This window comes from Crotalus tigris, unplaced genomic scaffold, assembly GCF_016545835.1.
Source record: "Crotalus tigris isolate CLP2741 ecotype Arizona unplaced genomic scaffold, ASM1654583v1 scf7180000024372.1857965, whole genome shotgun sequence".
Lineage (NCBI taxonomy): Eukaryota > Metazoa > Chordata > Lepidosauria > Squamata > Viperidae > Crotalus > Crotalus tigris.
Window position 1 is genome coordinate 1,015,380 of NW_024100542.1, and position 24,634 is coordinate 1,040,013.

Genomic DNA, 24,634 nt, shown 5'->3' on the forward strand with positions numbered 1-24,634 from the left:
TGGCTACCCGATTTTGAGGGGAAATGCCTCTGTAGATGTAGACCTTATTAGGACGCTTTGATTCATGTCAGAGTCAGATTAGTGTTTACATTTAGCTTGAATGGCTTGTGAATCAGAATGAAATAATCCTCCAACTCAGTCATTAGATATATTAAAATTGTTTATTGGCAACCCAGTTCAACTGATATGTTTTTTATAGAATGCTGCATCAAGATATGGGATGGGAGGCATTGCAAATTTAGATAATCAAACTTATGGGGATAAATTGAGATGAGTTTTGCATGCGCAAGTATGAATTTTGCACAATTTACAATATACATAATACAACCCCAGTTTTCACATTATTATTTCTAGACATTTCTCACTCTTGTAAACTAGGCTACAATATTGTTTTTCCACTGTACCCTAGCTAGTCGCCCATAAATTTCCACCCAAATGTTGGCTATATGAATAATTAATTCATGGCAATATTATTGCTAGAAAATATGGCAGTCATGAGAAAAAAACTGAGTTGTTCTAACTGACCTTTGCTGTCCATACAAATACAGTATAATATTCTTTTACTGGAGCTTAATTGGTTTCCGAAAGGATTAAATTTACATAGCATAATATAGGACTACAGACAGAACTTTCCTCCTCCCTTAAACACAGATAATTTAAGAGCATTTATACTTCCTGAAATTACAGAACTGCTGATTAAACATGTTTTTTTTTTCTTCTCTCAGATGAAGACATCAGAATTAAACATCTCAAACAGCTTTTAATTGAATGAAATTATCAATAGGATCATCAGGTGCAAAAGAAGTTAGGGTTTTTATTTCTTTAATCATTTCTCAGAAGACGAAACACCATCTGAAATTTCGTTTCTGCATAATTTTTAAAAATAGAAGAAATCAAATCCTTTACACAAGTAAAATTGCATAAGAGAACCAACTTGGTCTAGTGCAGACATGTCAAACTCACGACGTCACGTGACATCGCACAACGTATTGGGATGATTTTTCCATTGCCGGCAGTGGAGTGGGCGCAGTTCCGCATGACACATCCAGCCTGCGGGCCAGCAGTTTGACACCCCTGGTCTAGTGGTTAAGGCACTAGGCTAGAAAACAGAAGACCCTGAGTTCAAGTCCTGCCTTAGCCATGAATGGTCAATTTGGGCCAGTCACTTTCTCTTAGCCCAATCCACCTCACAGGTTGCTCCTGTGGGGAAAATAGGAGGAGCAATGTGTGTTGGATTTGTTCAATGCCTGGAGTTATTTGTAAAAATAATAAAAGTGTTGGTAGAAGGAAGAATAGAGTCAAATATATAAAACTTATTTGCAGAAAGATATTATGTTTAATTTCTACCATATACAGTAGATGTTGAATGTAGTGGAATTCTTTGAATAAGCATAGCAATATTTGCCAAACACAACAGAAGATGATTGCTAAATAAATTGCTAAATCTGCTAAATAGATAACCATCTTGCCCTTAAATCAAGAAAGAGTTAGAGAGAACATGAAGGAGGACCTGCCTTAATAGACAGACTCATAATGCCAGACTGATGATGTTCTGTCATATCATATGACTCTTAATGATTGTATAGATTTTCTCCATCTGTCCCTAACCTGGTCTTTCAGGTCTTCCAACAATGTACTCAACAACATTGTAACTGAATATATCCACGTGGTTGCTGATTATCCTCTTCTCTTTCACCTTTCCCTTTTCTTCAGTGTTAGAGTTTTCTCTAAAGAGATACATCTTAGCATAATATGTCCAATGTAGGATTATTGGAGCATGGTTATTTATTAGAACTCTGGGTGATTTGTTCAATTATCTATTTGTTTGTTTTCTTGACTGCCCACAGTGTTCTCAGGTGTCTTTTCCAACACCAAAGTTCAGAAGTGTTAATTCCTATACTATTTCTTCAAAGTCCAAAGCTCAGTTCCATAGAGCATCATGGTGAATACCATTGCAATCTAATTCCCTGTTTTCTTTGCCTGGTTATTGTTATGGAATTTGATATTATGTCAGCTTCTATTCACTTACGGGTTCATTGAAACCTAAAGCTTGACTGGGCTGCCTAAAATATTGTAACTATGTATGCTTAATTATTTTAATAATCCCTTTTTAAAAGGGAAGCTCTCTTCCTTTACAATGAACTAAAGACTGGATCTAGGTTGGTAAAGTATTGCGGGGGTGCAGATATTAGGATGGGACATTCTTTGTCCTGCTATATCAATAGTAGGACACTATCACTACATGGATGCATTGAATGCCAATGCCATTTTATAGAACAATTCTCAGCTAATACAATTCTGCATAATTCAGGCTAATTATTTCCTAATGATGATTGATAACAGGTCTAGAGTTGTACAATAATGTAAAATTGAATTTAATAGACAAATAATTATTGTTAAGATCAGTAGGGTTGTTGGTTTTTTCAGTGAAATTGCATGTGGATAAATTAAAAGTGGGAGTAAGGCATTGTTGGTAATTATTCATGCAGGTATTTTTGAAATGAAGATTGAATACTTATAATTATATTGTTGACAGTTCTGGAACAAAGCCCTTCATTCATTGGTGGCAAGCTGTTTGTCTTTGTGAAGGAAACAAAAAAAAATTTCTCCCTGTTTCCATGTGCAAAGCACTGTAAAAATGAAAAAAGCCCAGGAAGATTTGATGTCATGGTTCTAAGAATGCCTTCAAATATGTTCAAAGAAACATTGTTGTTAGACCCTTCAACTTCTAATGACAATTAAGGAAGTCTAGCCAGATCTACTAACTGGTGTCATTAGAACTTGAAGGATCTAACATCTATTTCAAGATTGTTACTCTAGAACAGGCATGTCAAACTGCCGGCCCATGGGCTGGATGGGTAATGACACAACCGTGCCTGCCCCATTGCCGGCAATGGGGGAAAGTCGTGATACGTTGCGTGACATCACGTGACATCATGAGTTTGACATGCCTGCTCTAGAAAACTTTGAAATAAACTTCAGGACTTCTAGAACACTTGCATAAAACTGGGCAAAAAGAGGGGGGGAAGAAAAAAGAAAATTACACAATATAATTATAGAATACAATAGAATACAATAGAATACAATAGAATAGAATAGTTGGAAGAGACATTGGAGGTCTTCTAGTCTAACCTCCTGCTCAGGCAAGAAACTGTACTATTTGAGACAAATACTGTAGTTGTCCAATCTCGTCTTAAAAACTTCCAGTGTTGGAGCATTCACAACTTCTGGAGGCCAGTTGTTCCATTGGTTAATTGTTCTAGCTCAGGAAATTTCTTCTTAGTTCTAGGTTGCTACTCTGCTTGATTAGTTTTCATATGTTGCTTCTTGTCCTGCCTTTAGATGCTTTGGAGAATAGCTTGACTCCCTCTTCTTTGTGGCAACCCCTGAGATATTGGAACACTGCTATCATGTCACTCCTAGTCTTTCTTTTCATTAAACTAGACATACCCAATTCCAGCAACTGTTCTTTATATGTTTTAGCCTCCAGGCCCCTAATCATCTCTGTTGCTCTTTTCTCTTTCTAGAATCTCAACATTTTTTTTACATCATAGTATCCAAAACTGGATGTAATATTCCAAGTGTGGCCTACTAAGGCATTATAAAGTGGTATTAACATTTCACATGATCCTGATTCTATCTCTCTGTTAATGCAGCCTAAAACTGTGTTTTCTTTTTTGGCAGTACTGCTAGCTCATATTTAAATGATTGTCCACTAGGACTCCAAAATCCCTCTCACAGTAACTACTATTGAGCAAGGTACACCTATACTGTACCTGTGTATTTGTTTTTTCTTGCCTAAATGTAGAACCTTACTTTTTTCACCATTAAATTTCATTTTGTTAGTTAGCACCCAATGTTCAAGTCTGTCAAGTTCTGTATCTTAAGCCTATCTTCTGTAGTGTTGGCTATTCCTGCTAGCTTGGTGTCATCTGCAAATTTGATGAATTCCCCATCTATCCCCTCATCCAAATCATTGATGAAGATGTTGAGGCCTAAAAGGGAGCCTTGGGGTACATCACTACATTCTTCCCTCCATGTAGATGCAGTTCCATTGAGGACTAGTTGGTTGGTCAGCCAGTTATGAATCCATCTGGTGTTGAAGCTGTTTAGCTCATGTTTTTCTATCTTACCAAATAGTAGGTGGTGGTCTACTTTATCAAATGCCTTACTGAAATCCAAATAATTTCTGTAATTTCAGGAAGTATATAGTAAACGTTCTTAAATTACCAGTGTTTAGGGGAGGAGGAAAGATCTGTGTGTAGTCCTATATTATGCTATGTAAATTCAATTCTTTAGGAAACCAATTTAGCTCCAGCAAATGAACATTATGCTACATTTGTATGGACAGCAAAGGTTAGTTAGAACAACTCAGTTTTCTCCTCATCAAGGTGCCCTTTCTTTGGCTACTGAACACTGAGGGGAAATGCTTCTGTAGATGTAGATGTAGACCTTACTAGGAGGCTTTGATTCCTGTCAGAGTCAGATTAGTGTTTACATTTAGCTTGAATGGTTTGTGAATCAGAGTGGAATGATCATACAGCTCAGTTATTAGATATATTAAAATTGTTTATTGACAATTGTTACAATGTTTAAAATATCAAAGTAGCAGGCCAGCAAATGAGTCATGGCTCATTAGAAGTCCTATTACTGCTACTATTGCATGGTAAGTAAAGTTCTTTTTTTAAAAAAAAAATCACATCGCTCTGGTCATGATCATTTCATTTCCATCCCTTTCTCCAACATCATCCATCAACATCCTTTACATCTAAATAAGAAAACTGTTGTATATGAAGGCTGAGCAATTCTGGGACAGTTGCCCAACAAATAATTACACTTAATTTTCTAGTAACAAATAAAAGCCATTGTGGAACATTTAGGTCATAGCTATGTTACCAATTCATCAAGTCATTTTCTATTATTCAATTGTCATAGACATTCTTCATGGACAGCTTGGAATATTAGTTTACTAAAGTTTAACTGAGAACTGAAAGCCAGTTTGGTCTAGTGGTTAAAGTACCAGACTAAAAAGTAGGAGACCATGAGTTCAAGTCCTATCTTAGCTCTGAAAGCCAGTTGGCTGACTTTTGGTCAGTCACACTCTCTCACCTCACCTCAGTGTTGTTGATGTGGGGAAAATAGGATGAAGAGGAAGGTGTGTTGGATACGTTCGCTGCTTTGTAAAATGATAAATATGAGATATAAATAAATACTTTTTCAGAAATATAGTTTTAAAATTTCAAGATTACTTAAGGAGAAGAAGTACATATTCAATCATTTTATACTGCAGGTGTGTTCGCAGAATTCCATGATATGCATGAATAAACTTTCTTTTTTTTTAAACCAAGTTCAAAGAATTTTTACAGTAGAAAATTAATTCTGTCTTACATTCTATGAACACTTTCATATTCACATCCACAAAAATCCACACATATTGTATAGTCACTTTTCCAATTTAACAACTTTTTGCAAATAGTCCACCTACTATATGACTCTGCATGATCTTATTTTCTCTAATTTATGTCTAGTTGTATGCTACTTTCCTCAATGCACTGATTTTGATACCCATGAATAAAATATACTACAGTATGCAATGCAATAAGAGAATGATAACCATGTTCTGGTTTGTCTAATAGTTCAGAAAGGCCAATTTTAATTAGTTCATATTAATGTGCAGAATAAATTAACTTCTTTTTCTCTTTTTAGGCTATATATAGACCCAGACTGATCAGGCAAGAGTTTAGATTTATCATGTTTGAGAAAATATATTGTTATGAGAGTCAACTGTATCCTTTAGCAAAGGGGTGTCAAACTCAATTTCATTGAGGGCCGCATCAGCATTGTGGTTGCCCTCAGGGGGCCAGGTGGGTGTGGCCAGTGTGGGTGCAGCCTACTAGGTGGGTGTGGATGGAGTCGGTGTGGCCTACTGGGTGGGTGTGGCCAGCTCTACATCGTTCACGTCAAGGGTGCCTGTGGGGGCCTGGGCAGGAGTGCGATAGATCTGAGGATCTTTGGCAGAAGGGGTGGGACCAGGGCAAGTACCAAGGCATGATCCACTGGAGGAGCCTCACTGTTCCTCTCAGGCCATGAGGGGGGCTTATGGAGCTAAAACTGAATGCATTTCAGCATAGATGGCCACCACAAAATTGTACATTGGCTCCCAGCTGGCCTGGGCCAGGGCCAAGGCAGAGGGGGCCGTTCCCTCACTGTTTCCAGGATGGCTTCGCAGGCCACATGAAACCACTTCACGGACTGCATCCGGCCCACGGGCTTTGCGTTTGACATGTCTGCTTTAGCATAATGAATAGATTGCTCTAAATTACCTCAAATGATGGCATCTATCACATGTGGGCTGAAAAAAATGTGTAGTTCAATTTGGTGCACTTGATTCACCTGTCCCAGAATTTATGATGGTGATGATGATGGTGATGATGATGATGATGATAATGAAAACAATCAATTAGTGACAAAGCTTCTTCCTTCCTTCCTTCCTTCCTTCCTTCCTTCCTTCCTTCCTTCCTTCCTTCCTTCCTTTCTTCCTTCCTTCCTTTCAAATTCATCTGTTTGCTATCATACTTCTTTGATATTTTCATTCAGGGGAGATAGGAATACATATTTGTGCAAAAATATTGCTTTATTTTTTCGCCCTTCAAAACACCTCATAATTTTCAAAACGCCAGTGCAATTCAGCAATATTCTTTCTTTTTTCCTGAGAAAGAGCTGACATTAGAGACACAGGATATCAGATAAAAACACCTTCCTTGATACTGAGGTCATTCTGGTTTTCTTGGAGCAGAGGACACATTTTGCCCCCAATTAACTCTATTGACATTTATGGGATGATGATGGGAAAAAAGTATAATAGTGGAAGAAAAGGACTGACACATCTAATATGATGGGGAACAAAACAAAACAAATTTAGCAATAGCCTTCAGAAATTTAGTTATATAGCTGAAGAAAAGGCTCCTATGAGGTATTATCTATTAAATTATTTTTCATTTTTAATCCACTTTATCAAAATTGATTTCTGGACATGTGATAAATTATACCTTATTATACATGTAATGTATAAAAGAAAATAAATCTACAAGAGATCTACAAAATAAACAGATAGCTATGTCAAAAAAAATATATTCACATGTTTTTAATGTGAAATGTGAAAGAGGCTTACAAATTATGTGATTTTTAGTTCCCAAAGTTCTTAAAAAGTCTATAACAGTACTTGCAAAAAAAGTGGTTTTACACAATAGCAAATGAATGCTTAAGCCAATTTAGAATAATGTTCATTAGAATATAATGAACAATGTCTTCAACATTGTTCCGCTAGATATCAATATTCCTCCTAAATAAAAAAACATAAAAGTATGGAAGGAAGGAAGGAAGGAAGGAAGGAAGGAAGGAAGGAAGGAAGGAAGGAAGGAAGGAAGGAAGGAAGGAAGGAAGGAAGGAAGGAAGGAAAGAAGGAAGGATATGTTTTCAAGAAACTATAGGTTTCTGTCACTAATTGCTACCTTGCTTGAACTTCAGACTTATAGATTTTACAGGATCCTCTTAATCAGTCAGCCAAAAAAGGTTGCAGTTGCCTTCCATGAATCATATTATCATTTAATAAATATTACTTTCTTTTTTATTCTGATGAATATGCATTAACTACTAAATTCAGACTCTTGTTTTAGTTAACCGTTGCATTTGTCTGGGATGCTACATTACCAGCACAACTAAAAGTGCTGTTTGAAAAAAATAGTTCTACAATTGTAATTTGGAAACCAAGTATTAGAAGCAAACTATTTAATCAATATTATATCTGATTTTTTCCTCCTTATATTTTTCTAAATGTATCTGAAAATCTTGTACTATATGTTAACAGAATTGTCATGTCCATTGATAATTATAATTTAGTGTGAAATCAATTTTTTGCTTTGCCCTAGATTAGTCTAACATATGTTTATTTTGGGAGGGTGGGGAGGGAGAAATTGCACTATTTAAAATAGTGTTCTTTATCTCAGTAAATATTAATAGATATATAGCTGATTCTACCAATAACAATTTATTCCATATGTTTATTGCTAAAATATTGAAGTATAAAGTAGAGAAAAGCAAATATTAATAAAATGCAAAAATGTTTTCATAAACACATGGCACAAAATAGGAGAATAAACCCATCAGGACAATATTCAGCAGCCCATCTGCATTTAAAAGACAAAGGCCATTCTTTTGAAGACAGCAAAGTCCACATTTTGGACAGAGAAGACCACTGGTTTGAAAGAGGGGTCAAAAAGGCCATCTATGTCAAAACTGAACAGCCCTCTGTCAATAGAGGGGGAGGGATATGACATCATCTATCCCAGTCTACAACACAGTCCTTTCAGCATTCCAGGAAGGCTCCGGACCCATTTGCACTATTGAGGTTGCCCTGAGGACACAGATAAACCTCCATGTGGCCTCAATGACTCTGTAGAAGAATGCAAATGACCAGCTGTCTACAAGGAATATAAATCCTTCTATTCCCCAACATTCAGTCAGAGCTGAAGGTTTCTTGGCTGAGAAGCACGTCTTCAAAGAAAACAAAAAAATCCAGCTGCCTCTTGAAAAAGTACCTTTTGGAATCCACAGACAAAAGTATTAATACAAATGCAAAGAAAGTTTTAGAAGCAATATAGTACAAAAAGAGCAAAAAATAGTTTGCTTCTACATTTGAATTTTAAAAATGATATTAAAGAAACAAAATATAAATTACTTTTTGGTGATACATCCTCACCTTGCCTTCCATTTATATCCCTAACCACTAGCACACTAGCTACAGTTCAGATAGTTGACCTTTGGACTGAATATTATTAATTGTTCCTAATCTGTTTTAGTGTTAAAAACATGTTCCAGATGTCCAAATCTGCATTGTTCAGTTTTGACTTCTGGAATATGTCTGATATAGAGGGCTGATTGAATTTAGTTAAATTTAGTTAAATTTGGTATACTGTGTGTATATTGTCAATTTTGCATTAAATATTTTGGATTTTCACCTGTAGGGTTCTATACATTCGTTTGTCTATTCTATTTACTGTTTTTGATTTATGCCAACTATAGGACAACAAGATTTGATATTTTGTTACTCCAAGGGATTCTCCAGATTTACCTTAAACATCACATTTCAAAGGCTTTACCCTCTTCTCAACAATCTTACATATTTTCATGATTTTCAGTTGTAACGGAAAGTTGACTAGATATAACTCTTGCTTATCCTTATTTTTAATTTTAAGCCAATTTCCTCTGAGATCAGGATAAGCTTCACATTTAAAATGGTTTTCTGACAATTTGTATTCATCTTTTCTCATGATGCTCTAGTTTAGAAAGTCAAGAATTTTATCTGTCTTGAACATTTAATCACAGAAGATGGGAAAAATGGGTCACTTGATATATACAGATCCTATATGCATATGAGGACAAGCTCTGTTTCCTGGAAAACAACAACAACACATGAATAATGCATAAACTCTGGCCACATAATTGAACAAAAAGCAGAGCAAGAACATGATTAGTGATATGAACTGCACTGTTGATCTAACTAAGTTTGTACAGAACTCCTGTCTTTTAAGACCAGGAATACACAAATAATATTGACACACATATAATATAATCTTAATATAATTCTGGAAAACAATAAGGGTTAGGATTCAAATAGCTATTGAAATTATGACATACTTTACTTGGAGTCCCTCTTCATGAGTAATGCCTATGCTAAATCAGCTTCATTTGCTGAAGGACCTGTAGGGCCATTGTAAGTGACCTTGAACTAGTCATTCCCTTTCAGATATAAATCAGTGTCAAGCATCATAATCATTGGCTAATAAGCATCATAATCATGCATTGATGGATTTGTTCTTAGGCAAATACAAAAATAAGCAGACTCGGCAATTATGTGGGACAAATACTAAGAACAAAAACTTCTAATGGACTGCATTTTTTCTATGTATGGATAGTTAACATTCCTCTTTATTACAAGAATTTCTCTTCTGCATTTCTTTCCTAGATTTATTTCCACACCTCAGAGTCGCCCTTTATATTTTGATCAGGTGAGTGTTAGTATGTCCCTACATTTAATTCATATTTCCAATATCTTACATTTGATAATTCCTTGATATAAAAAGCAACACCTTCCCAGTGCTCCTTTCCCAGAACGATCCTCAAATTGTCCACCAGCTCTGTTTAGAGGAATGCTACCCCATCAAGAGTCACAGATGACCCCAGGTAGCTCAAAAGTCAAAGCCACTCAGGCTTCTTAGCATTGAATAATTGCCAGTTTCTCTGCTCAGTCTGGGGTGAAGATGTATAACAGTATAATCTACATGCTGATGATACTACTGACTACCAAGGAAATCCATTTGAGAAAGGGTGCCTATTTGCTTCTATCAAAGCATGCAGAACCAGCTTCTCTTGCAAAGAGTCATTAGCTACCATTTGAAACCAACCACATGCCACTTCCTGGTTCAATGGATTCAAAGCAGACCATTTTGGTAAATATTGACTATCAAACCTCCACTATTCCATTTTTAAAAATCGTATGTTTAAAATTTAAAATGTTGAAAAAAATATTTTTTCTTAATATAGAAATTAAAATTCTTATTTCTGGACACATCTGCTTTTATTTTGGACTATTCAAACATTTATAGTCCACCATATGATAATTATCCATTCCTTTCTTTCTAACATTTGAATTGGAATATCAAATCATGACGCTTATTTTGTTCCAGATTGAACATAGCTTTCCTAAAATGTGCTATGGAAATATTCAAAATGATCTAATCTTATGATAAAAACAGGAACAACAACAAAAAAGCCAGACAGAATGAAAGGAAAGTTTGTAGAAGCAGAACTCATTAACTGTATTGCCTTTTTAAAGAGTGTGTCATAGCAAAAGTTGCTCACTTATTCCTTTAAATGCCATTTTTTTTAAAAAAAAAAAAAAACTCTGTTGCCTTGGTGATCTATCAGCATCCTTTCAGATTGGAGAGGCATAATAGATAAATCAACTCTGCTCAATATGTCATTCTTCAATAATAACTAAATTAGACATCACCAGATGTGTTCAACTTTTCTACTTCTATTTTTTATTTTTACATACTGATGAACCCAGGACAAGAAATTAATGAAGGAAAAAATATATTTTTGGATGACAATTTCTTTTTCTACATTTGAACCATGAAATATAGAAACCAGTTGAATTCTAGATAACGTCTTTTTAATTGCTAAAGTTAATCTTTGCACAAATACAGTAGTAATTGCAACATAGAGTTTGGAATACAATGCTTGCTGAAGATGGGTTAATAATAGAATACTAATGAACAGTCTACATTTTTATCCTATTCTTTCTGAAATTTCATTCAGCTAATTATATGATTATTGAAAAAGACCAAAATATCTAAGTCAGGATATTCTGATCATAGAACAGAAGCTGGAACTTTCAGTCTCTTGATATAGAATAACTATAGCTACAATTGTAAATGACACTAATTATGCCATCAAATAAATGTTAGTAATGCTGGATTTTTTATGTGCAAAGCAAAAGAAATGCAGTAAGAATTATCTATCTATCTATCTATCTATCTATCTATCTATCTATCTATCTATCTATCTATCTACTTACCTACCTACCTCCTACCTACCTACCTATTTATTTATTTAAAAAAAATCCCTTCAGATTTATCCATTAAGGACTAGGAGGTCACCCGGGACTGTAAATATTAAGACTGATAGTCAGTATAGAGTGATCTCTCTCTCTCTCTCTCTCTCTCTCTCTCTCTCTCTCTCTCTCTCTCTCTCTCTCTCTCTCTCTCTCTCTCTCTCTCTCTCAGATGTCAAATTTATCCCAGATGCTCAGATGAAACAAACAGCCACCTATATTGGGTAGCAGTGCTATAGAAAGCTGCTGGAGGTAGACAATGACTTTGGTGTCAGTGGCAAAGGCATAGTTTTGCACTGTGCAACAAAAGACAATGGTATTAAAAGACAATGGTACTAAACCATTCCTGTACTTTGCCAAGAAAACCACATGGATAAACAAGATAAAGTGACTGGCAACCTAGTGCAGGATGATGGGCTCCTCAAGTCAGAAGGTACTTAACACGTGAGATACAAATGGTGTTTGATGGTGTGCATATGTGTGTGTGTGTGAGAGAGAGAGAGAGAGAGAGAGAGAGAGAGAGAGAGAGAGAGAGAGAGAGAGAGAGAGAACATATATTCAGTCTCAAGAAGAATGTTAGGAATCATCTTGAAGTCCTGAACTGCAATGATAGGAGATAAAAGGAACTGTGAAATGAAATCAAAGAAGTGGTTAAGGATAAGTGAGAAGAGACTGTCAAAGATCAAAACACAGAAGAAGAAAATAAACCTGGATAGCAGAATAAACCTTGAAATTGGCTAGAAAAGAAGAGAAACCAAAGGGAAAAAAGAGCCAAGATCTCTATTAGAAACTTAATAAACAATTCTAGCGATTTATTTAAAATGTCAAGAAAAGAAATTACAACATCTATAAAGGTATTGAAGTGGCACACATGGAAAAGTAAATAGTCTTCCAAAAGATCTCTGAATTCATAGATTCCGAACTGATATGCTAAATAATGTTTAAATGGACAGTGAATAACTATATTACAATTCTATATAGTAGTCATATCAATATTCAAGTATCTTAGAATATATTCCTATTTACAGGAACATCTAATCAACATTCTGATTATTATCAGGTCAGAAGATTTAGGTTATATGGAAGATGACTTTGATAAGCTTTGTTAGACTCTTTCATCTAGGCAAATGTGATGGAAGCATTTTTTAAAATTCCACAATGAAATGATATACTATAGAAAAGAGGAGAAGACACAGAACAATCAAACTCCCAAGATTGATGTCAGACCAGGGAATCAACTCTATAGGTAAACTAAAATTGCTTTTATTGACATTGGCCATAACAACAGAACCTTGCAAGTCTGATTTTGAACTTTTGAACTTTTTTGTTGAAGAAGACTCCTGAGGATACCATGAATGATCCAGAAAACAAACAATGGATCACAGAACAAATTAATCCAGAATTATTGCTTGATACATGAATGACCAGGCACAAATTATTATATTTTGGAAACATCATGCAAGAATCTAGCTCTCTGAGAAGTCTATAATACATGAAAAGATGAAAGGGAAGACAAAAAAAAAAAAAAAAAAAAAGACAACTACTGGATTAGTGGCTGGACTGGATTACAGTGCTCAGGGGTGGAAGACCTGAAAGACCAGGATGGGGATACATGTCCCTGCAGAAAATCTACTTGTATCATTGCTAAAAGCTGACACTGATTCGATGGTTTATCATTATCATTCTCATCATCAGACCAGACATAGGGTTGTATATGTATTTGACAAGCCATACCAGCAGTCTGGTAGGAAGTATTTGTTTTGGCTGGTCACATATTTTACAAATTTTGAATGAAGTCTATGTCTCAGTTGATCTGAATATTGTATTGTTCTTAACTCATTTCCTGGTTTTGCTAGTCTTTGTCCCATCCATCCATCCATCCATCCATCCATCCATCCATCCATCCATCTACATAATCACTAAGAGCTAACAAGAGATGGATATGTCTCACTTGTGGGCTTAATTTGGATTGCTCATCTATTCCAGTCCATGGAAGTTTATGCAACACTCTGCCTCTAAAGATCCATCCACTGAGTTACCACTAGAGAGAATAAAGTATCTGCTGCAAAAAGAACTCTTACATGCAAGACTCCCTTTCTAAACCTGCCATATTATCTCTTTAAGAATGGAACATAGTGACAGACTTACATTGAGGATCAAAGAGAAAGAAGATACAGAATATTTTCAGACATGGAATTTATTTTATCAATGGTTGGGAAAAAAGTGTTAGAGACTAAGAATGTAACTTGTATTATTAAGCAAACAAATTAACCCAGACAACACAATGTTTATTAAGCACTAATCAAATGTAATAACAGAAAATTAATAAAAAAAAGAATGGAACATAGTAAGTTATCTTACAATCAGCCATGGAACTTTTTCCTATGAGCAGTCTGACTGATCTTTTTATATGACATGAAAACATCCCTGTTCAGCCAGACATTTGTAAGCAGAGCAAATTAAGAAACTTCTTTGAGAAATATAACAAATTATTATACAGTAAGCAGAATTGGGAAGTTCTAGTTATAATATAGGGGCATATTTTACTTCATTGTCATTTTTATAGTTTCAACAATCTGTTGGGTGAACATTGAAAAGTGCAGCATCTTAGCTCTTAAATATGTTCAGACATGATTTGTGATGTTAAGAAATACTTGTTGAACCAAATGATTGTCAGAATTTCTTAATGTAGTCAGTAGATACTGAAACAGGATGAAGTATGCAAATTCCAGGATGTAAAATCTACAGATATTTTTTAAAAAAATATTGTTTCAAATATAGATGTTTTCCTTGCTCCAAGCCAGTCAAACTGCACTTGATACTTAATAGAAAAGCTGCAAAATTGAGTTAGGCAACACATTCAACCTAATTGCTTTTTATATAATACCTGTGTGGCATTTTGCTGACCCAGGGACTAAAGAACTGCATATTAAGGTAAATTAAAGCTGAGTTTCTTTGACAAATTTAGCTTAGAATATTACTTCTGCCTTATGGCTCTCTTGGCTTCGTCATATTAAATCATTCCCTGGCCTAGAAGGAAATACATCTGATATTATACTATTTTGGCTTTGTTGCATTTTGGAATAATCTCAGAAATCAGGATGAGAATTTTCTCCATCTTAGGGAAATGGTGAGCTGATAAAAAAGAAAATAAATGGTATTAATTTGCCTATTTACATTTCAAAGTGCAATGAAAAAGTCCATACAAGAGGCAAATATTTTTATCTAATTCCAGTCTAGGAATTTTTCTGGTTCATCAATATTTTTGCCATGAATGCAATAAGATATAATGGATAAGGATTTGGTTAAAAATATAGAAATGTGATTCACTCTTCTCGATTGATTTGAGAACTTCCCAAAAGATTCCACTCAGTTCTTACCTAATAAATAAAAATAATTAAAATTATTTTAAGAAAAACTATTTTTTTAAATGTGAATTATCATGTTAAAATGTTCACAGATAAATGTGGAAAGCAAAATGAATTTGAAAGTATCCATTTATTTTGCAAATGAAATTTCAGTCAACTAGCTTCATGTTCTTTCAGACTTCCATTTATGGTGATGTATCTCGAGCTTAATAATGTGCAGCTTGAATTATTCCTCATTGAAAATGTCCCCATCACCAGATAAAATGTTAAGAAGAAATGCAAATATTGGCTTGTATTTTGCAATATGCTTATCCTGATGTAATTATCTGGAGCAATTTAAACAGTAAATCATTTAGTATTCCATTCAGCTCTCATTATAAACCACAGAAAATGGGAGAAAAAAGAGCCATAGTTCTCCATAGGTGCTACAAAATACTTCTGTTATTTGTAGCAACTTCTACATTAAATCCCTACAGTTCTACTCTAATTTACCCAGAGGCCATTTTGAACACTAAGACAAAATAGCCTCAGGCAAGTCTTGCCATAAACCATTTCAGATGTTTTCTTTGAGCAAGTACAGGACAGAATCTTAAAAAAAAAAAAAAAAAGTGTCCGAGTATGTAAAGGAAAAGTTAAGTTCAAACTTTCCCATATGCAGTCTTATATAAGAATTGTTAAATTATTTTGTTCCTTTCTTCTAGGTCAGGCATGTCAAGCTGCCGGCCCATGGGTCGGGTACATCATACTAAAACTGTGCCCATCCCATTGCCAGCAATGGGGGAAAAGTCACGATACGTCGCACGATGTCACATGACATCGTGAGTTTGATATACCTGTTCTAGATCCATATTGGCCTTTTCATTTTTTTATTTTTTTTTTCTTATCTGCAAAATTATTCTGTCTGCAATATTTATTATTATTTTTTTTCTTTTTATCATCCTTTAATCCCTTGCTTCAGGACTGGGGCGACTGAATGGAGCTGAGAGTTTACTGGCCAGATGCCCTCCCTGAAGCCTACACAGAGTTTGGAGCAGATATTTTTCTCTTTGCATTCTGAGAGAAAAACATCTGTCACTGCCTAGGATTGAACTCTCAACCTTCTGAGTAGGAGGTGAGCATCTTCACCTCTAGGCCCCCGGGCCACTCTTCAATGTTTATTCAATAATCCTCATATATTTCTTATTATCTGTATCTGGTTTGTGGCCAGATTTATAGATTTTAGGAGGGTAGAAATCTGAGAACTTGATATGTTCCCCAAATGAAATGGTCTTTGGCTCCATCACATCCTTACACTGTGATTGCGCAAATGATGTTGAGGCTCTGGACATTCAAAAATCTTTCAGGCTCAAGAACTGCACTTTTCCTTTCAACATCATGCTGAGTATACATTCAAGAGACATGGGCAAAGCCAGGTCAAGCAAGATGCTAGTCCTCATCAGATGCTAAGGGAGATATTTAGAGCATTGATATGTTCAAGCCCTATGTTGCCAACCTCACTTTAGAATATTATATGTATTTGCCTTTACCATTAGGGAAAGCACCAAATATTTATTTTTATGTATCTTACTTATAGTCCGCCTTTATTTTTAAAATCATTCAAGGCAGCAAACATACCCCACATACCTTCCTTCTCCTATTTTCTCCACAACAACAAGCCTATGAAGTGAAGTGGGCTGAGAGAGATTGTTGGCAGGACTTGAACTCAAGGTGCCTTAACCACTAGACCAAATTGGCTCTCAAATAAATATATGAGATGATTCCCTTAATAAATGGTATATTACACGGAGATCAAATCCCTTTCAAACTTTGTGCTTTTTCTGTCTTGAATATAAATCAGAGATTCCCTTATTGCATTTTCGTCTTTGGATTCATATCTCTCTCTCTTTTTTTTTTTTAGTTATTTTGCTCCATTTTGACAGCCTTGACTAGAAACTAGCCAGGATAAATAACAAGACAAGCATGATGTGGGAGATTTTAATGGAAGCTTCTCTCTCTTAAAAAAAGAAGAGGAAGAAAATGTATTGTGCCTTCATGTTTTATCACAGTGACAAGGAAAAGGAATTCTGAGAATGACAAGTCTAGAGTTCAGTAAATGTTATCCAGCAGAGAAAAATAATGTGATGAAGGTTATAGGCCTGACAGGAATGATTTGAATGAATAAATACAGATATACACAAAAATAATAGTTCTTTTATAAGTACCATTTTCTTAACTTGATTTTTGCTCAGAAACTGTCCCCAGTAATAAGCAGTAGTTACACTGCAGATAAATTGAGAATGTCATCATATACAGTACATCATACAAAGGTGTGATAGCAGGCTGATTCTAAATGATAGGTGCTGAGGTCTATACAAATATCTATACAAAAAGAGAAGAAAGCTGCTATTTACAAAATAAGTTATTAAAACTGGAAGAGGGGTCTTTAAGTGCAAGTGAAAGGATGTTGGTAGTTAAAATAATTTGATAAGATATTGGAAACCATAGTTCAATTTTATTCATATGCCTTCCAGGTTTTGATTACAGAAATAAAATTGTACGTATGATCAAGATTTAACCCTCTTTTCAATCAAAAGCTATGATCTCATGATTAAATTATGAATTAAGAATATCAGTGACTTACATGTTCTAATTTATTGTATTCAGAGGCAAAGAACAATATAGGAAGGTGTTAATATGTTTTGTAGGAAATCCTTTTCCATTCACTGCATAATATTTGACAGGAACTTCAGTTAAGCAAAAGTGTTATCAAAACCTTCTTTGGAGGGGAAACTTATGTAATTGTTCTTTCATCTGGAACTTTTAATTTTATTCCTTCTATCAATATGAAATTCAATAACTTCTGTCATGCAACCTCTCCGTTGTAGCATAATAGAAAAAGAGCTGAGAAAAATCAAAGAATTTTGTGACTGTAATCATCCCCATCACCTATTGCTAATGCAATAAAGAAATGATACAAGCTTGTGGATTGTGAAAGACACAAACCTTTAAATACCATTTGCTACCTTTATCAAAAATCTTTAGTCTCTAATTCTCTTGATGTTTTTTCCCTCCGAGGAAAAACCTCAAAATTCAAGTCAAAACTCATTTTAGATGGAATGTGGTGTTTCCTAAAGATTATAAAAGTTTCATAGAGATGTTTTCTGAGTTGTTTTAGAATTGTTTTCAAATTTATCACAGGTTTCACTCTGTAATTTATTTCATTACTCACCAGACTGACATTTTGATAGTAACTTTAAAAGATTTGGAGTCTCATCTAAATTAATTCCTTGTTACAAGTGAAGGCAACCTTTTTTAGGCAGAAGTCTGTCATATTCTAAGTGCATCAACAGATTTTGTTTTCAAATGGAATAACTTTAGTTAGTGCTTTTTTTCTAAAAAAAAAAAAAAAATGGTGCTGGAACTCATACAACCCGCCTTGCCTACCCTATCCATCCAAAAAAGGTGCCGGAACTCCATTCTGGGCATTCTATGAGAAAAAAAGCCCTGGCTTTAGTTATCACTTTTTAAAATTGTTCTGTACCTCCAAATGCAAATATTATCTTTATTGGAACACTGAGAGATAGGTTTGCTTGAGGATAATAAATAATCCAAGTTTGATTGGTGCCAATCAGTCCATTGGGATTCAGAACAGGAAGAGATTAAATGGGTGCTTTTAAAATAAATAGTTGCAATGAAACTTGTACAAAAAGATATCCTAAGATATTGGGATGCACCACTATTTGAAATAAAAACTGCTTACATGGAACCACTAGCACAAGAATTAACAACTATGTTGAAAATTAAGAAATGCAGTAAGTGGATTCTCTTTTCTTTTCCAGCCTTGTACTACCTTAATAAACAATGTATATCATACCCTTGAAGCTGGAACCAAGCACCTATTGATTGTGGAAGAACTCAAGAGTGGATAAAGAAGGCCTCTGGATTATATTCACAGCTGTTAGGTGAGCAATCTTCATGTAATTATCACTTTAGTAGCAACGTTTTCCCTAGAATTGTTCTCGTTACAGATGATTCAGTAGGAAACAGAGAGGCTCAAACTCACTGTTGCAAAGAAGAATCTTGTTCTATTGATTTTTTTTTTTTTCTGGTGTCATTTAAAACTATAGAAAGGGGAGGGAGAAGCACCTTTGGCAACTGTGAAGGGAAAAAAAATATGTCTGCCAACAATACAATTAAACACAAAGCAGTGAACTCAGTGACATTTACTTAGCCCTTTGGGAATCATTGAATTGTCTAAATTGGACCTGACTTGTGTAAAGGCTTATTGGTTACCCACATAGGCTTCAAGATTGGCTCTGCTGATAACCAAACAGGAACTCTCCTTATTACATCAATAAACAGATGCTGCAATAGGAAATGCTTTTAAATTTGCTCTCCCTATTGTAAAGATAATACCTACAGGAAACAGAGGAGTATGTGTGTTCTACTATTAGTGATTATGAGGTAGGCAAGTAAAATATATAAATAGTGTCTTTGGGTCTGGTCCCTGAACATTTCTTGGCAAGATTTCAGAAGTGGTTTGCCATACCTTCTCCCTAAGGCTGAAACTGACCCCAAGTCACTGTGCCTAAGAGTTAAGAGAAGAACTGATGGTCTGCTAATTTGTAGTCTGATCCCTTAACCCATTACATCAAAGTAGTGCATGTGTACCCATACATATATATGCACCGACACACATATCTACTGTTTATAACATTAGTCTGCAACAGAAATAGACAAGTTTGGACAGAATGAACAGCTAACATACCATTGGTTGCCCTCCAAAAAATAATGAAGGGTGAGAAAAAAGAAGTAAGCAGGATCAGGGCAAAGAGCTAAATTTGATTTGATTTAATTTTCACTAAGCTAATAAGTTTCTCATGTACTAAACAGTACAAGTTATCATAGACTTATTGTTCTGTCTATTGTGTCTGTTGTTCGCAGGCTCATGACATTACAAGGTTCCCAGGCAATTGCAAAAGCTGCCCAGGACCAGACTGAGTGGCGCTGGCCGAGCGCACATGCGCAAGGTGCGAAAAGTGCCTAGTGATGTTGCCATCTTGTCTGGGGAATTGGGACATATAAAAGGAGGCCTGCATGCCTTTGCTTGTTGTTGTTGGAGTTTGAAATAAACACAATAAAGAGCTGTTCCAGAAACATGTATATTCTTCATTTGCCATCACTCCCAGGACTTAACACTGGCGACGAAGGTGGGATCCTTAACAAGGAAAGCTAGAAGGAAGATTTAAGACTTACCCAAAAGAAGTCCTGGAAGGGAAAACGGCATTAAATTCAGCAGCTATCCTGCCAGTACAGCGTCGCTGGAGGGTGAGTTTGGCTGAGAGACCCTTTCCCTGAAGAAGCAAGTGGTGCAGCACAAAATATAATAGCGAAAATCGGCCGCTTGTCAGAATTCGACGTGACACACCCAGAATGATGGGAATCATACGTTGCAAGAGTAGAGAATATTTTAGGGTTAACCAAGTTTGTGAAGATGGGCTGAAGGCTGCCATGTTGTTGTGTGTATGCAGCCAAGAGACTTTTGAAATTGCTGAAAACCTTGTGGCTCCTGCTTCGCTGGAAGGTGTAATGTACACAGACTTAAAGAAACTTCTAAAGGAACATTTTCAGTCCAAGCTGTCCGTCATTGCATGGAGGCACACGTTTGAACAAAGGGATCAGAGGGCAGGAGAATCTGCTAAGGACTTTATCGCAGCATTGAGGCAAGAAGCTAGACCGTGTGAATTTAAAGATTTAGAGGAAAGACTACATGATCGTTTTGAGAAATAGAGACTTACAGCAAAGTATCTTCGCGAAAGAAGACATTTCATTCCAAGATGCTCTATGAGAAGTTACAGCAGAGGAAGCAGCAGGCGGAGCAGTAAAAAAACATGTGGCCCACCAGAAGCTCTCCAGAGACTATTGCTGTCCACCAGGAGAACGTGCAAGAAGATTCGGAAGAGGTTCCTGAAGATGAGGTGAATAAACTCTACCAGGCAGCCGGAAGGAGATAGAGGGATCACACAGAAAAAGCTTCAGTAACTCCACAATGCAGAGGACGCCACAGAAGAGCAGACTGCCGGTTCCGGTTCGCCATTTGTAGGGCCTGTGGAAGGCAAGGCCACATTGCAGCCGTATGTCTGAGTCATCAGAAGGTACAACCTAAAGAAGAATTGCATCTGAAAGGTACCAGGGTCCCCAGCCAAAATAGGGTGGGTTTCTGCGCAACACGCAAAAGTATTCTAAGGTCAGGCACACATAAACCCCTAAAAAAGAAGTTGTCCTTAAAATAAAGTTGCAAGGGGTTCCCTTATCCATGGAATTGGACACTGGTTCTGCTCTCTCCATAATTTCCCTCAACACATTCAGGAAGATTTGCAGCAGCAGTGGCCTTCGAGTGAAACTCAGGCCATCTACTGTGATACTTACAGACTTTCAGAATTCTAAGGTGTGTGTTAAGGGGGAGGCCACCCTTAAGGTACAGTACAAGGATTTTGAGGGTCCTTTAGATGTGTTAGTTGTTGGGGGTGAACGTGCAAGTCTTATTGGACTTGATTGGTTTGAGGCTCTGGGAATTCAGGTCACGGGGCTGCACCATTTGCAAACATCTAGTCTTGCAGAAGTCTGCAGATGTGTTTAGCTCTGAGCTTGGAACCCACAAGGAGCCTCCAGTTGCACTACGATTAGATCCATCCATAGCACCCATTAGGGTCAAGCCTAGGAGAGTTCCGTTTGCACTTAAAAACAAGATTGATGCTGAACTGGACAAATTGCTCCAGCAGGGCATTCTAGAGCTTCTAGATTCTAGTCCTTGGGAAACCCCCATAGTAATGCCTTTAAAGGCTAATGGGGACATTCGTATTTGTGTGGACTACAAGTGCACACTAAACAAGGCACTACAGCAACACGCTTACCTGTAGTAAGTCACATTCTGGCTTCCCTAAAGGGGGGGGGGGATTTTTATGAAGCTTGACCTGGCACAGGCCTATCAACAGTTGCCTGTTGATGAGGCAGCTGCTGAGGCTCAGACAATTGTGACTCATAAAGGAGCTTTTAAAGTGAAGAGATTGCAATTTGGGGTAAATGTAGCTCCTGACATTTTCCAGAGTATTATGGAGAACACACTGATTCCAGGAGTCTGTCCATATTTTGATAATGTCCTTATTGCAGGAGAATCACCTCAAAACTTGGCTGAGAGATTAAGGGCTGTCTTGCTTCGTTTTAGGGAAGCAGGTCTCAAGTTAAAAAAGGACAAGTGTAAGATAGGAGTCAATTCTACTGACTTTTTGGGATTCAGGATAGATGCTCAAGGTATCCACCCTTCTGAAGCTAAATTAAAGGCCATTCAGCAGGCCCCAATCCCTAAGTCTAAAGGGGAACTACAAGCCTTATTGGAGCTACTAAACTTTTGCCATGCCTTTCTGCCAAACAAAGCTGCTATAGCTGAGCCATTGCACAGGCTCTTAGACAAACAAGCCTGTTGGCAGTGGACTAAGGTCCATGAAAAAAGTTTCAATGAAGTTAAGGCCTTGCTTACTTCTAATGCTGTACTGGCTCACTTCAATGAGCAGTTACCTGTTTGCATTACCTGTGATGCTTCTCCATATGGAGTGGGGGCAGTTCTTAGCCATCTGTTGGCTGATGGGACACAGGTCCCTGTGTCTTATTATTCCAGAACCTTGTCTTCTGCTGAGCAGAACTATGCTCAGATTGACAGGGAGGTGCTGGCCATTGTGGCTGGCATTAAGAAGTTTCATGATTTCATATATGGCCACCATTTCACTGACCATAAGCCACTGCTAGGGTTGTTCACCATGACCAAACAGACCCCACATATTCTTTCTCCTCGTATGCTGCATTGGTCCATTTTCCTGCCAGCATATGACTACTCTTTAATTCACAAGCCTGGAAAGGAAATGGGTCATGCTGATGCTCTGAGTAGATTACCCCTTCCAACACTGGAGCCTGATCCTGTTCCAGCCATTAATATTCTGTCCATTCAAGAGCTGCCTGAGTCTCCCCTCAATGCAAGGGATGTGGCTGCAGAAACTGCCACTGACCACACGTTCACATACGTTCTGTCATGGGTATTGTCAGGATGGCCTGTCAGATGCCCTGATACTGAGTTTCAGAATTTCTGGCAAAGAAGAAATGAGTTGTCCACTTTCAAGTGTTGTCTGCTATGGGGAAGTAGGGTAGTAATCCCTACCTCACTGAGTACTAGAGTGCTGCATTCTTTACATGAGGGACACCCTGGCATAGTCAGGATGAAGGCGCGTGCACGCAGCCATTTGTGGTGGCCTGGCCTCGATAAAGCCATTGAGGCTCAAGTGCATGGATGTCATGTGTGCCAACAGTCCTGGCCTGAAATGCCTCAGGCCCCAGTTCATAGATGGGAGGGAACTCATACCCCATGGTCCAGGGTACATATAGATTACGCTGGGCCCTTTCAGGGGCAATTCTTCTTGGTTGTTGTTGATAGCCATTCTAAGTGGCTAGAGGTTGTTCCTGTGTCCTCCACTACTGCTGCCAAGACTATCCAGGTGCTGAGAAGTATTTTTGCAACTCATGGCCTTCCAGATATTCTAGTTTCAGAGAACGGTCCTCAATTTACCTCTTCTGAGTTCCAGGTTTTCCTCCAGGCCAACATGATCTGCCATGCAACTTCTGCTCCTTTCCACCCATCCACCAATGGAATGGCTGAACGTATGGTGCGCACCACCAAGGATGCTCTTAAGAGATTGATTTACAGTGACTGGCATCACAGGTTAGCAGACTTTCTTCTTGCACATTGCACCACACCTTGCACTGCCACTGGAAAGAGCCTGGCTGAACTTCGTTGGGGTCGCCAAAGCTGGACAGACTGCACCCTGACTGGGTGGCATCTCAAGGGTCACATCCACGGCCACCACGGGGTCTGCAAGTGGGTGCTCCTGTTTGGACCAGAAATTACGGGCCTGGTCCCCGTGGGTACCTGTTGTCATCTGCAATGTCTCTGGACCTCTGTCCTATGAAGTGTCACTGGAAGACAGCTGCGTTCTGTGGTGGCACATAGATCAACTGCGTGTGCAGCTGGATTTGCACCCTTCTACTCCTGGTTCTGCACTGGAGGGGGAGGAAGGTTATAGAATGCATTTTGAGGATCAATGTCAGCAGCCAGTGCCGGCAGCTGAAGAGATCGTTGATCCTCCATCCCGAGATTCTGCAAGTGCTCCAAACAAGAATTCATGGGACAGAGAAATACCCTACAAACCAAGATGCACTCCAGCCAGGGAGTCACCCCGGGGGCATCCACATATTCCATATAGAAACAGTAACACTCCAGACAGGGAGGATAGCTGGGGGGATTCACAGAACTCACAGAACACACAAGAACTGGCAACCCAGCTAGGAAGCAGGTTCAATTCTGCAACTGCTTCCAAAAGGAGGTCTTATGTAAGGGAGGCAAGCAGAGAGGCCTCTTCTAACTCTGGCACCTCAGGCATGACCTTGGGGTTCACCGAATACTGGGGTCCCTTACCCACACCTGTTTCACAGGGCACATCCGAGAATGGTCGCGGGTTTGAGGACGTAGGTTTTCAGAGTAGTTCTGGAATCCTCAGCCAACTCAGAA